Raw genomic sequence first — 13,882 nt, 5'->3', positions numbered from 1 at the left:
TTGTGTTGCTTCCTCCCACAAGTGGTAGCTGTGTTGGGAGCCACAAAGATCTGGCTTGTGATTTCTTTGAGCACCAAACTGAAACGAATTCCAAATATTTGCATTTTTTTGCAGGGTGATGGACATTTCTCCCGGCATGTATAGCAGCTAACGCAAACAAAAGAGTCTATCTGCCCTGAGAAAATGATTCTCGTTATTACTGCCTCCCCGCACTGCCTCGCTCCCTCCCTGATGCTGCAGCTGTCGGAGCTGCTGCCGCTGGTGAGTGCTCGAGCTGTCCAGCTCCTGCTTCTCCAGGAGGTGCCACGGCCGTGGCTGCAGATGAGACTTCTCTCTCTGCTCCCTCGCGTGGTCCCCCCCCGCGAGACCTTGGTGTTTGACGTCATGTGTGCTCCTTCCAGTTGCCATGGCAGCCCCATTCCCCAGGCCCCCTGCCTGTCTCCTCTGCTAGGTTGCACAATGGTACAGCCAGCATCACGCCGCACAATGGTTTCCAGGCAGTGAAAGAGCGTGATTCAGCAAGCCACTCTTTCCCCCCCCTCTTTATTTCATTATTATTGGACATTTTGCCTCCCCTTTTTCCATCCTCTTTACCCTCTCCCCTAGGCTTTGCTTGATTTCTTTAGAGGAAAGCATTGTATTGCCTCGAATCCAGCTGCCCATCTTTTTATTCTTTTTACTTTTATAAGAAGCCCATTTTTTTCCTCAGCGCTGTTTGGGATGTGACTGAAAAATACCACCTCGAGTCACGGTCTGGGGGAGAGGTTGCTGGATGAGGAGACCAGTTGGCGAGCGCGGAATGGTAGGTGGTTGCTGCTTATATTCTGTGATTAACCTGCTTTCGCAAGATGGGGTGATGAATGTTGATTGCTGCTTTAAAAAATGGGGGAGAGGGACGCTGGCTAATGAAGTCAACTGCTAACCGAAGCAAGAAGGCTGCCGCCGGAGGGTCTGTGGCTGGAGAGCTGTCCTCCTCCTGTGCTCGGGTGTGTATGAGCTGCTCTGTTCGGGTGCTGGAGGTGACCGGTGACGGTGGGAGCAGTGCAGAGGCACATCATGGACAGGAGTGAGAGTGCTTTACCAGCTGGCGCATGTAAACAGTCGTGTTCTCCTCAGCCTCATCGCCTCTAACACGGCTTGGGGGCTTTGGGGGGAAGGAGGTGTCTTGGCTTGCAATTCAGTGGAAATGAGTGCATTATGCGGGTTATATAGTCCAGACGCAGCCATTTGAAATGGGAATTTGTAAATTTAGGAGAGAGGGTAATGCTAAAACAACTGGAAGATGGAAGGAGAGAAGTCGTGGCCTTTGGAAAGCACCTGAACGGTGGGGCAAGGAAAGGAAGGTGTTCGTGGGGAGACGTGTTTGAAAAACTGCGTTGAATAGAGGGGTAGGGGGTGTTTTTAAAGAAGTGGTCATCTCGGGTAATCACCAGTCTTCTGCATCACTCCCCCTCCATATGAGTGGACTGAAAAGCCTACTGCATCTGATGGAGCCATCAGGAGCTTTTTGTAGAGGTGTTTACAGCACACTCCAGGGCAGTTGTTTTGCAAGAGAGAATTCAACAATTGGAAGACACTGCAGTGAAATCAATGTTGCTTTGCAGGGAAATCCTCCGGCAAAATATGTTGCCTTTTTTTTTTTTTTTTTTTTTTTTTTTTTTTTTTTTTTCCTGCAGAGGGGCCTAATAAGAAATAAGGCAAATTTTACCTGGCTAATGAAGCGTTACAGCATTGTTGAATAAGCAGGCTGTGCTTTCAGTGAGCCACAGTGGGCATGTTCCCCGGCATTTGTGTCCTGAGTGATTGTAAGCTTGTTTACATGGGGGGTCATTTTGCTGCATAGCTTCATGATGGCCTCAATGCAGCCTCTGTGAGTTTTGCCAGAGACCTGTTTAAAGGCAAACCAACACTATATGAAAATACGGATTTTCAAAAAAAATGATGGCATAGTGTAGAAATGTTTTAAGAGGGAAATGTATATCATAAAATGTATATCATAAATGATCAGAAGCCTGAAATCAGTTTGCTGGAGGACACAGAGCTTGCCGTGCAAGGCCAGCTTTGGAAAAAGATATAGGTTAAGGTAGAACGGGATGGTGTTCTTACTGCACAGGGATGTTTGTCTTTGCCCACATGTAAGCTGTGTTTGGTTTCCCTTTCCTGGGGGAAGTGGAGTGCACCCAACCTCTGATCTTTTAACCCTATTGCAGAACACTGCTCTGGAGCCACTGGCCAGGAATGCTCTGGAGTAGTATTTTCTTGCTGGGTACTCTTGTTGTGTGCTCACTTTGTTGCTGCTAGGAAAGGTTGCATATAAAGGCTGCAGGGAATACCTTCCTGCAGGCTAAATGAATGGCTTTCTTCTATGGGATGCAGATGTCAATGACAAAGGTGATTTGACCTCAGCCATTAAACTGTGTTCCTTCTCCCTGACTCCCAGCAAACTGCACGCTCACACGTTCCTCTATCCTGCTGTTTCAGAGCATGCATAATTTGTCAGAGTCCTGTTCCAATTATCATTTTGTGGAGCAGTATTAGGAGTACAGGCCTGTTTCTAAAAGGGGTGATGGCAAAAATTGCTTAGCGTGCAAAATTAGTTGCCTTCATCTGCCTGTCTTCTGCCTGCTTGGTAGTAGAAAATGTCCCCTCATTGTTAGAGATGTGTGCACACTGAAAGGGCCTTTTATGAGCAGATCTTGAAGATGAGTGTGGTTTTTGTTTTATTTATTTATTTATTTTTTCCCTGCAAGCGATTGGCACGTTTATAGCCTTTTAGAGATTTAAAAACAATGGATGAGTAATTGTAAGACAAAATACCTTCCGACTCTGTTACAGCATTAAATCTGGCTTTTGAAAGCAAAGGGATAGCTATCAAAATTTCCCTGCCATTGCATTTGGGAATGTTATAAAGCTCACCCATAGCTGGCAAGCTGTTGCAGAACTCACACAGTAAAGGGAAGCTAAAGCAGGCCATAAAGAACAGGATGTTAGCACTGCTCTTTAAGATACCATATTTTTATTAAGATTTGGAAAGTAGAAAGGTCACATTTAGAGAGAGATCCCCAGCTTTAGTGTTTGGTATCTCTGTTGTGCAGTATGAGCTGTTCTGCAGTATAAACCACTAAATTCTTGGGCTAATTCCTGAATAACAGAAAATATTGCCAGCTTATTGATAAGCTTTTTAAAACCAAGTACAGACTTTGTTTGGTTTTTGTTTCTTCTGTATGGCAAATAGTCTTACGACCTTAGGCCTCCCCCTCTTCTGCTTACATTTTGAGTTTCCAATACCACTGCTAGGAGTGAGGACCTCTAAGCCTGATGATTGCAGTGTTACCATAGTTGCTGCTCTCTGCTCTTTAGAAGGAGAGGAGGGAGACTTCTCTGGGCCACATTACTGAATATGAATGCAGCTCAGCTTCCAGTACTCCTGTTCTGCTCCCCTTTTCTGTGATTCTGTGAAACTTGCTGTTTTGAATCAGCCACCTGCAAGGAAAATTAACCCTCATAGAGGGGAGCAGCTAAAAGAAAAAATGCTGCATTTGCTGCGAGCTTTCTTTCTTTCTTTCTTGCAGCACCATCTGTGGAGACAAACGTAAGAAAAACAGTCTTTCAGAGAAACAAAAAAGCTTTTGTACCCAAGTAACCATGTTGGACTAAAACTGAAAGCAACATACTACTTGGTTAGTGGGAAATGCCAGGCTTCAGGGCTGGGTTTTCTTTCTCTTAAGCTGTGATAATTCGTACAGATCAAAAACAATAAAGGGGAAGGGATGGGATTTCATGGTACACAATCCACTCCTTTCAGAAACTGAACAGATTGCGTTGAGATGAGTTGTTCTGCTGCCTTTTAGCTGGACGTCCCTAGTTTTGCTGCCAACCTTCAGCCGCAGTTTTGGCTAGTTCTTGAAATAGACGTATAGGAAACTCAAGTCCTGATACTTCTTGATCTTTTTTCTTTATTCATTAATTATTTTATTTTATTTTATTCTTTAATTTTGCACGTGAACTTAGTGGTGTCAGTGGAGTGTTGTAATCTTTGTGTCTAGGGAAGGGAGGTGAGCACTCTGAATTGTCTTCGGATATCCCAGAGCATACATGGAGCATAGGATGGTGTCAGAGCCCTTATAATAGGGTCAGAAAAAGAAAAAGAACTGTTGTATTTCTACATTTATTTTTGTTGTTGTTTGTTTGCTTGTTTTCCTGTTTAAGAAAAAGAGCTTCATGACTCTCCAAGTATGGAGCCTGGCTTGCACCATGCTGATGGCAAGGAACATTTGGGGGGTATTTCCATCTCAGCACTGCTGCCAGCTTTTTGTTCTGTAGTAAACATTAACAGTGGAAGGCTTGGAAAAAACAAAATCATGGTTCCCATCAAGTCAAGAGCTATTTCAGCAGGGTTGCACAGTAATAGGTCAGATAATACAAGAAATTGGGAAGTGCTAATTACAGTGGGATTTCAGGGAGCCTCAGACTACGCAACTGTTGGCCCAGTACAGTGGAGTGTCTTGGGCCTTCTCTGATTAAGCTGTTGTTTTATCCTGAGGATTTTTTTTTTTCTTACTACAGAGTTACAGTTCAGATCTCTCTTAAAATGTTGTCCTAACCTGAGTGATGCTCAGTGATGAACATGGCTGCATTTTGCTGAACTTCAGTCACCTGTTATGTATACTTGGTGTTTCTGTTTGGTAGTTAGACACCAGAGTGGAACTTGCTTTGTTGTTCCCCCTCTTTACTCTTGGTCACTCTTTACCCTCTGTAATTTATTGCATTTGTTGATTACCCTTTCTGTTTAAGCTTGTCTCTAAGTACAAGCACTTTGCTACTTGAACTTTTTTTAAAGAGGATTCTAAGTTTGTAGACAACAGTAATTTATAAGCCTTTCCTTATGCCTGTATGTATTTGTGTCGCAGTTTTTAAAGCCATTCATAACATTGATGTTGCCAACTCACACGATCATAAGTCAAACTTAATTTAAATCCCCAGGTATTCATGGTAGGTGCCTGCACATAAGCCTCAATGTGTTGTAGTGGGTGTTTCTAATCATTTATATTCCAAGGAAAAACATAAAGGTCCGATCTGAAAAGACAGGTTAGAAACAACAACTATTATTAAAGAACAGTTTCATGATTTGTAGTGCAATCTGTTGTAACCTGGATCAGTCCTGAACTTGATTTCTTGAACAGTTGGGGTTGCCATCCTTGAATTATTTTTTTTCTTTTTTTAATTTTTGGGGAAAATGACCATGACGCCTCTATCCCATTTAAAGAGCACTTCATCCTGCATTATTTTTGATCTTTAACCTTTCTTCTTTTCAGGAGAAAATTAATGGCCTGTACAGATACTGCCTGTAACTGGGTGTCTTATGGAAATAGAGGAATAATCTCTTTTTTTTTTCTTTTATTGTATTACATGCAAATATTGATGTTCCAGGCTAGCTTAGTTTTCTGAAGTTCCTCTATCTGACTTAAAGAATAAAACCCAAATACTTTTCTTTTTGTTTTGTGTTTAGGGCTAGTATTAGAAACGTTTACCAGCAGCCGGCCAGACTCAAACAGCAGCTATGGCAACCCGTGCATGAAGTTGCTGCCTTTGACCCATTTCCGATAGATGAGGCATATCAAACGCCGTGGTGAGTCAACAATGTACAATTTTAACAAATCACATTCCTAAATCACATTAGTAGAATAATCTTGCTCGATGCCACTGGCATGCTGATTATTTTGGGGAGGGTGGGGGTGGAATTTCACTGGCAACTTTCAGTAATATTTAGTGAACTTGAGCATCGTGTTGTCTTGTTATATATGCTGTTTTCAAGCGTAGCATTGCTGCATTGTACATATATCAGGTGGAGTGTATTGGGAGTGTGGTCTTGATGAACATGTGAAGACAATAATGATTATAAAAACCCCACAATGCTACATATGATGTATTGGGGGCTTGATGTATATACTGACTTACACCATATTTTTTTTTGTAATTACTGTTTTGCATCTCTTTTATTTGTGGTGAGGGAGAAGAAAGTGATTTTGTTTCTCAGTCTGTGAAATGACTGAAGAAGAGTGTGAGGAGTCCTGACAGGTTTTCCTGCTGTAAATTCCTTCATCCCTGGACAAGAAAATAAATTCTGAGAGTAGTGATGAGTAGCAAATAGCATTTTTTCAAGTACTCTATGTCTTTAATCATGTGCAAGTCTACTTGCATACTTACAAGGAAAAATTTTTATATTGCAAGCCATTCTGATCCTAAAAAATTCTGTACGGTGATTTTGGCATACCTTTGGGATAGGAGGAAGTGGTTTTGGGTGTCCAGTGTAATCACAAAATAGACATTGTGAAATCTTGTGAGTCTTTAAGGTAACTAAATTTCCATTCAAAATAAGCTTATATTAGTTCTTTCCCTAATACTAGCTAGATGTTTGCCAGCTCCAGTCACCATAGCCAGCATAATCTGAAAGGCAACAGGTTTAAAAAAAAAAAAAAAAAAAAAAAAAAGAAAAGGGGGGGGGTGGCAACAGATGCAAGTTGATCTCTAGACTTGAAGCAGGTCTTCTTTGGCCTTTACCACTGGTCAGTGTCAAATCTTATTTCTGGAGCTGTTACAAAATAGGATGTGAATTCAAGTCACCAAAATATTTCTGCTCTCTCAGTAGGAGTTATAGGTTTTGTTTCTATTTGTAGACCAGGCAGGGATGGAAACATGCAGTCTGTCCTGACTGGTGGGCAGTAGTGGTATGTGACTACTATAACAATGAAATGAGTGCTCTGATAACGTGTCTTTGTCATCCTTGGTAGAGCTGCTGGGAGAAATGAATAGGTCGGGTAAATCTATTTGATTCTGCTCTGGAGTAAAACGAGTGAGAAAGTATCAAAAAGAAGTGCCTGCTAGATGACTGAAAGGTTGAAACCTCAAGTGCTTCCCGGGGGGGGGAACCAGATATTTGACTTGAGAAGTAATCTGTGGCAGGAGGAGGTCTGCATGTTCACATCCCTGACTTGTGGCCATCCTGTGACAGTAAGGCATTTATGTAGAACTTGAAAACCTCCCCATATGATGCTCATGATATTGACAAATTCTTAAGGATTTTAAGGTATGTGGCATTGAACTGAAGCTAGCAAGACAGCAGCGTTCATCTTGCTTTAATATGTGGACTCTTCAATCTGTGAAACTTATATGAATGGGCTTGGCTGAGTTTTGAGTTCATAATGAAGTGCAAAACCATAGAACCTTTTGTGTGCTTGCTTTTAATTTGAACTTGTGTGTTTAGCATCACATAGGTAATAGGCTATTTGTAGATAATCAGAGTTTATATCAACTGGTAACAGCAAAATATTTACCATTTGTGATAATTAATACCACTGAAATATTAATAGAACAAAAGATTTTCATCAGCGTGTCTGTGGTGAATGGTGATTAAAAAGAAGTTGCATGTAGTTTTTATACTATCATGTATGCATGTTAATCTGATAAACTCACAGGCATGGCACATCATATTCTCTCACCATTAATATTTTAAAAATTGCTGTATGTGTTGAAAAACCTTTTTGAAGAAGCTGGGTGAGCATAATCTGTCTCTGGAGTACTTTATCTCTTGAGTTCAGTGATCATCTAAGCCACTTCCTTCAGCTTCATTCTTCCCAGTTTAGTTTTTAGGATAGGTAAATCAGCACAGGCAGCAGGTTTTCAGAAACAGTATCTGATACTAGTCAAACTCAAGTTCCTTTCTCTCAGGGATGTTGTAGGTAGAGAATTACTTGATGAAGTTTCCTTCAGTGACAGCTTTTTGAAAGTCAAAAATGGTGCACATAAATAAAAATTATGAACTCAAGGTCTTGCTCTGAAGTTGCATCTCTACAGGAAAATTATCTGTAGTTGTCTTTAGTTTAGTATGAATTTGGATTCTTTGTATGTGTATCAGTTAGAGATGCAGTCCTGTGAATGATCAGAGCCAGTCTTAAATCTGCAGCTTTGACATAGAAATGCTTATGCTTTCTGTGCAGGTTCTCTTCAGTTAATGTTGATCTTGTACACATGCAAATGACTCGAACATATAATTATGTATCTTGCATCAAGACATCCCTGTTTATGAAAGCACAGGTTTTATAGTAGTGGAACTTGTATGTGAAATCAGATGGCTAAAACTCTGCTTTTACCTGTCAAAGGAAGAAAAGGATTCTGATTGTATACTGTTTAGTAAGTATACTGTTTTTGCCTGTATGGGAGGACAAAAAAATATCAAAATGTTCAGGAGAAATAGCATTTACAATACAAAAATATTTACCAGTATTCATAAAATAAAATAATGAGAAAAAAAGTGAGGATATTTTGATTAACATGAAAATAAGGTAAGTGCTGTGGACAATAGGAGCTGAGTTCCTTTTGGTAGAAAACATGAAAGAGAGTCTAGGATTCATACATCTATGCAGATGAAGTGAGTACCTGGGATACAGTAATTTTAGTTTTCTAAGCACTTAAACATTTATGGAGCTTTTAATCTTTAGAGGGCCCTGTCTTAATATCTTGCAACTGGAATGTGCAATATTTGTTTCTCTCACCTGTGTAAACATTGAGCACACACAGTGAAATTCTGAACTCCATCTAGCCCATATTGAATGTGAAATAACTCCAGTGAGTTTGGTGGAGGTAAACCAGACTTATATCAGAGGAGCTACAAGGCCAGTTTTCTGACAAACAGGTGTTTTACTTCTCTGTCTTTCTTAGTAGGAAAAGGTTGTATATATTAAAAATGTTGCATGACATATATATATTAAAAACAAAAACAAACACAAAAAAACCACCTACAACAAACTTGTCTGTTATTGATGATGGCTATGTAAGGAGCAATTTTATTCCCTGGTGAGAGATGACATGCTAAATACATTTCCAAAAGCTTTTTGTTGTGTGATCAACTGCATATATACATGTAACAAAGATCTTTCAGGAGTGTCATTGGCAGCAGTTTGGGTGTTTACCTTCCCCTTTCCCTACTCTTCAAGGATGTTGGGTGTGTTTGTTTTTCCTGCAAAGTGCAAAAAAAAGAGTTCTTGGTGAAACAACTAGATCACATTTAACTTCAATAAACTGCATTGAAAAAGGTTACAAAATGGAAGCAAACTGTCTTTGCAAATGTGTAGATTCTGTTGCTGCTGTTGGATTTATCTTTCTGTGTGTTTTCTTTTTTGGCTCTTCAGCATATCATTGAACAGGATGTTTTCGCTCCCTTTTGAAGTGAGCCTTCTTTTTGAGGCTGTTATTTCTCATGTACATCCCTTCTCCCTCCATCCTTGGTTTGTTGTTGGATATTACTGATCCCCAACGCCTGTAAAATTAGTATATTAATTAAATAATAATTAAACACAGTTTAGTCAATGCTTTTGCACATTTGGATTTTTAATGCCCTAGGCTGAGAGAAACTGTGAGCTTTCTTTTAATAAAAAGTAGGCTCTTCATCATCATTCCTTAACAACAGCAACAGAAAGGAAACCTTGAGTATCTGAAAGCTTGAGGCCTCAAAACATTGCATTGCTTCTACCAAGGTTATTTCCTCATGGTATCTCAGAATTCTGGGGAGAAATGACAAATTTCTTAGACTTCTGTGACTGACGTTAAAAATGAATTTTGGAGGTAGTTGGGAAGTGCGTGCATGCTCTCTTTCTGAAAACTTGTGAAGACACAAACCTGCCTCACTTCTGGGTCAATGTCTGCATTCCTCACAGCACAACCCTGGCTACTAGGAATGGTGATGTTATTTGCATAATTGAAAATTTCAAAATTAATTTCGTGTAAAAAATTTGAAATGCAGATGTCTTACTTCAGGGGCTCCCCAGTTGTTTAATTTTGCTCTGATGGACCAAATGCTTTTATTCTGCCATATGTCAGTCTGCGCTTGCTGAACAGGAGTGAACTTCCTGACCTTAATACTTCCCTGTGCCAGCTGTGACCTGTGAACATCTCAGATGAAATATGTACATCTCTGCTGTGTTTTTTTAAGTTGCTGGTGGAAAATATAACTCTGTGCCACCTGGCAGGCAAGTTCAGTATTTGCATGCTCTCCTCCCAACCTTACAGAAAACATCCAGCACTATTGCTGTGGAATATGGAAGCAGAGGGTCAGATGGATATCCTCTGAAGCTTTGAATAGTTCTTCAGTGTCATCCACACGAATCATATGGAAAGAATTTGAGTAGAATGCAGAACAGTGAATGAAAAGGCCAAATCAATAGCAAAAAGCCCAGAGAATGGTGCCAGCAGGAGGGTGGGAAGGAGACCAAGCCAGCAGTAAGGCAGCTATGCTTATGGGCATGCCATATGAACTCATATTACATAAAGCATTAGGAAGCGTTTTGTAACCACATGGGGAAATACTTTGCCTGCTTCCTCTTATAGACTTGTCAGCGTGGCACATTGACTCAACTGTTTCTTTGTGTTCTGTTGTAAGGAAACCAACAGTGATTTCCTAATTATGAAGAGGGAATTAAACCAGTGGAAGCCAGGAACGGGGTTAATCAATGCAATGCTGCTAGTATGATGGTAACTCCGTGAACCTTCTCTCTCAGACACTTTATGTTGGGACTAGGCAGACACATGTGATCGAGGAGTGTCTTGAAAGCTGTTATCTGGAGGTTATATGAACTCGTGGTCAGACCCCAGGCTCACCCACAGGCCCTGCCATAGCCTTGCTGTGTGGGATGCCAGCCTCCGTGTGGGAGCAGCTTGGCACAGAGAAGATGATGGCTGCAGGCTTGGTGCTGCTGCTTGTGCATTCTGAGTGTGCTCTGACTTCCTGGTGCAGCTAATTAGAACAGCTCACCTGTGATGGGTACGAGAAGGAACTGTTAAATAGACCTTCTGGGGCCACTGGGTATGGAGTAGCTTTCGTTCTATTTGTTAAGACTCAGAGTTGTTCAGTCTGTAGTGGGGATAAACCGTCTAGTAAAGGTCACTGTCCTCAGTGGCCCTTGGCTAAAAGGTTGGTGAAGAAAAGGGAGAACAGACGGGGTTTCTCTTGCTGAGCTCTCTGGTATTCCAGAAGTACGGTGGGTTTGGTTTGTATGTTTTTTGTTTTTGTTTTTTTGAGAAATGGAAGTTTCTTCTTTGTCACAAATGGTGTTTTCTTCTTCAGCATTTCTGCCTACTTTTTGCTTTATGACCTCCTCTCTAGATATTTAATATGAAGAAAAAAATCTAGCAGAATTGCAAATGATGATTTTTAACTTTTTATCTGTAGGTACTAGTCCTATCCCAGGAGTAAAAACATCCTACCTGCGCAAACCCACTGTAAGACCGCAGGGGCTTGAAAGACCTGTGTGTCTCTAACAGCAGCCTGCTAGGAAATGTTGCTGCTTAGCAGACCAGAAGGCATTGTTGAAGGCTCTCTTGATACTGCAGACTGTGAAATAAGTTACCCTGTGCTCAGTTTTGTGTTTACATGGCTGTAGTCCTGGGTTAGTTCATATAAATCAATGCAGTGTATGATAGGGGGGAGTCTTCCTAATCCAATTCCTTACTGCATTTGTTTCTGGAAAAATGCAATTCCAGTTAGCTGCGTCTGGTAGGGCTACACTCCTTGGAGTAGCGCCTGGGGTGGGAGTGCTGTAAGAAAAGAAATACAGAAGATTTAATGCTGCTCTTCCTGAAACAAACAAAGAAAAATTTATTTCTGAGCTGTTCCTGAAATAGATCTGCATGGCTTAATTGTGCATCATAATGCTACTTAAACATCTGCATTAATTTATGTTGGATTTCAGTCATCAGTGTGTAGATAGATATTTTTATGGCATCATGCGAGCTTAATTTGCTGTTGTACATAAAACTAATTTTATTATCCGTCAATCTGAATCAAGCCAATATTGTGGAGGTCTTTCATGAGAGAAGAATGTCAAATATACCTTTATGTCTGTACAAATTAAAATAATACATACTTGAATAAAAACCATGATTTCTAGGTGTTGTACACTCCTTAATCCAACAATCCTACAGTGCAATCCTCTGCTTTTCTTTTGAGGCTTTGAAAAAACAGAAGGTGATGGTTTACATCCCTTGTCATTTGCCCTCTGTTGGCTCGATTTAATGTGGCTGTTGGCATGGTGCTGTATGTGTTGGAGAAAATTTCACCTGAATCTTTGTATGGATGTGGGCAGCTGGCTTGAGAGTTTGTTGGTCTGACTGGTCTGGACCTCATATCATCCATGCCCATTACCCAGTGGAGAAGACTTGGTAGGGTCGTAGAAACAGTATGGGCAGACAGCCTGGAGGTGTGCCTCATGCTGGTGGTGAACAGGCTTCAAGTGCACTTGAGTTGCTAGTCCTTGAGCAAGCAATGAGTTTTTTTTTTCCCCACTTCAAGAGTACTTTTTGAGTAGTTAATGATAAATTTGTGTGAATTTTCCATTACGCAGCTTGTAAGAGATCAGAATACCTCAAAGCAGACTTGGAGCTGGTTCAAACTAGAGTTGTTGGGTGTTTCCAAAGGAGTGACGTTGACTTGTGGCAGGAGAGAATGTGGTGCACTGGGGAATATTGACACTGCTTCAACTGGGTGAAGGCAATGGTAGCATTAATAAAATGACAACAATATTATAGATAAAATCATTTCCTAGAGACCCTGCAGTCTCCACAAATCACACCATAGCCCATTAAACGTGATCCTGATTTTTTTAAAGGGAAGAAAAGGAGGAAAAATAAATAAATTCTAAATCTTCGATCAGGATTTGACTGCCAGCAACCAAGTCCAAATTGAATTGTAAGGGATGGTCACTCAAATGGCAGCTTGAGCTCTGACCTCACGCATGGAAATAATGCACAGAAAATTTCTAGTACTCAGTAAACTACTTTTCCTCATCTGCAAGCATAAAGCAATTTACTTATCAAGTAGTGTTGTATGAAAAGGGAGAAAAAGTTTGCTAAGGAGGGAGCATACAAAAAAAGGCTCAACTCCTGAAGCATCGCTAAAAGCGTTTCATGGTAGGCATCTTTGTAGAGCAGCCTGACCTAGCAGTTGTGTGCTTCTTCCCTTCCCCAGTACTGTCTCATACAGAGTTTGATGTTGTTGGGCCCGGTGTTTTTGTTACCCATCCTGCAGGGTTACAAAGCCCACTTCTGCTCATCTTGTGATGTGAGCTACTTGTGATCCACCAACCTGATCCACCACCTCCTCTGCTTCTTGCTGCTCTAGATAAACTCTACAGCTTTGCAGGCTTTCTGCAATTTAAGCACTTGGATTAAAATACAGGTAATTTTGTAAAATTAAAATTGAAAATGTAGAGCAAGTCCAGGCTAGCAAATCTGTACTTTGAAAAGGAAGGCTGTGTGGGACTGTTCAGTAGCCATGGTGGTTATGAAGCAGACTACCTTGCCTAGAATTAATTGCATCACATCATCTGTGAGAGATTCTCAGAATATTTTGCTGCTGTTGAGTCCCCAAATCAGCAGCTGTTTCACTTCGTTCACTGGGTGTCATGTCTCTATCTGGGGAAGAGAAACCACAGGGAAAAAAAAAAAAAAAAAAAAAAAGAAGCAACATGCCTTTATTTTTTTTGCAAGATTTCTCTTGCTGTTTTTTCTTCCATATGAGGCACTTGCTTTGGGCACTTGAATTTTGTGATGTCTCTTTTCAATCCTTACATTGTAATGTAAAATTTTAACTTGGAGTTGAGAGCTGTCTCAGGGAGGGAGTACCATGAATGTCTTCTTCCTGTGCCCAAAAGTGAATGTGAGTGTCCTTGAGCATTTTTGTGTTGTAGCAGAGCTGTGTTTTGGAAGGACTGAATCACTGCTCCAAAATACAAGCATATGGGGAGACAACTAACAGTCATGGTGTAAATGTAGCGAGAGGGAAGCAGAATTAATTATAGGCAAAATATATATAATTAACTGCAACGTTACG

General features: G+C 40.7%; 1 protein-coding gene across 8 annotated transcripts in view; it reads left to right on the top strand.

Moving 5' to 3' along the window:
* Positions 1-400: 400 nt before the first annotated feature.
* MAPK10 (mitogen-activated protein kinase 10) overlaps positions 401-13,882 on the top strand; it is a 121,702-nt gene continuing 108,220 nt past the window's right edge. For 4 of the 8 annotated variants that reach the window (XM_084518052.1, XM_084518054.1, XM_084518045.1 and 1 more), the window contains exons 1-2: positions 402-802; positions 5,510-5,629. The gene's annotated coding sequence lies outside the window, so the exon portion shown is untranslated. Of the gene's footprint in view, positions 803-5,509; positions 5,643-13,882 lie in introns of all 8 variants that reach the window. The other 4 variants (XM_084518049.1, XM_084518056.1, XM_084518050.1 and 1 more) reach the window with 2 other exon arrangements.

Source organism: Aythya ferina (assembly GCF_964211825.1).
Source record: "Aythya ferina genome assembly, chromosome: 4".
Classification (NCBI taxonomy): Eukaryota; Metazoa; Chordata; class Aves; order Anseriformes; family Anatidae; genus Aythya; species Aythya ferina.
This window is presented reverse-complemented; position numbering and strand designations above follow the sequence as displayed.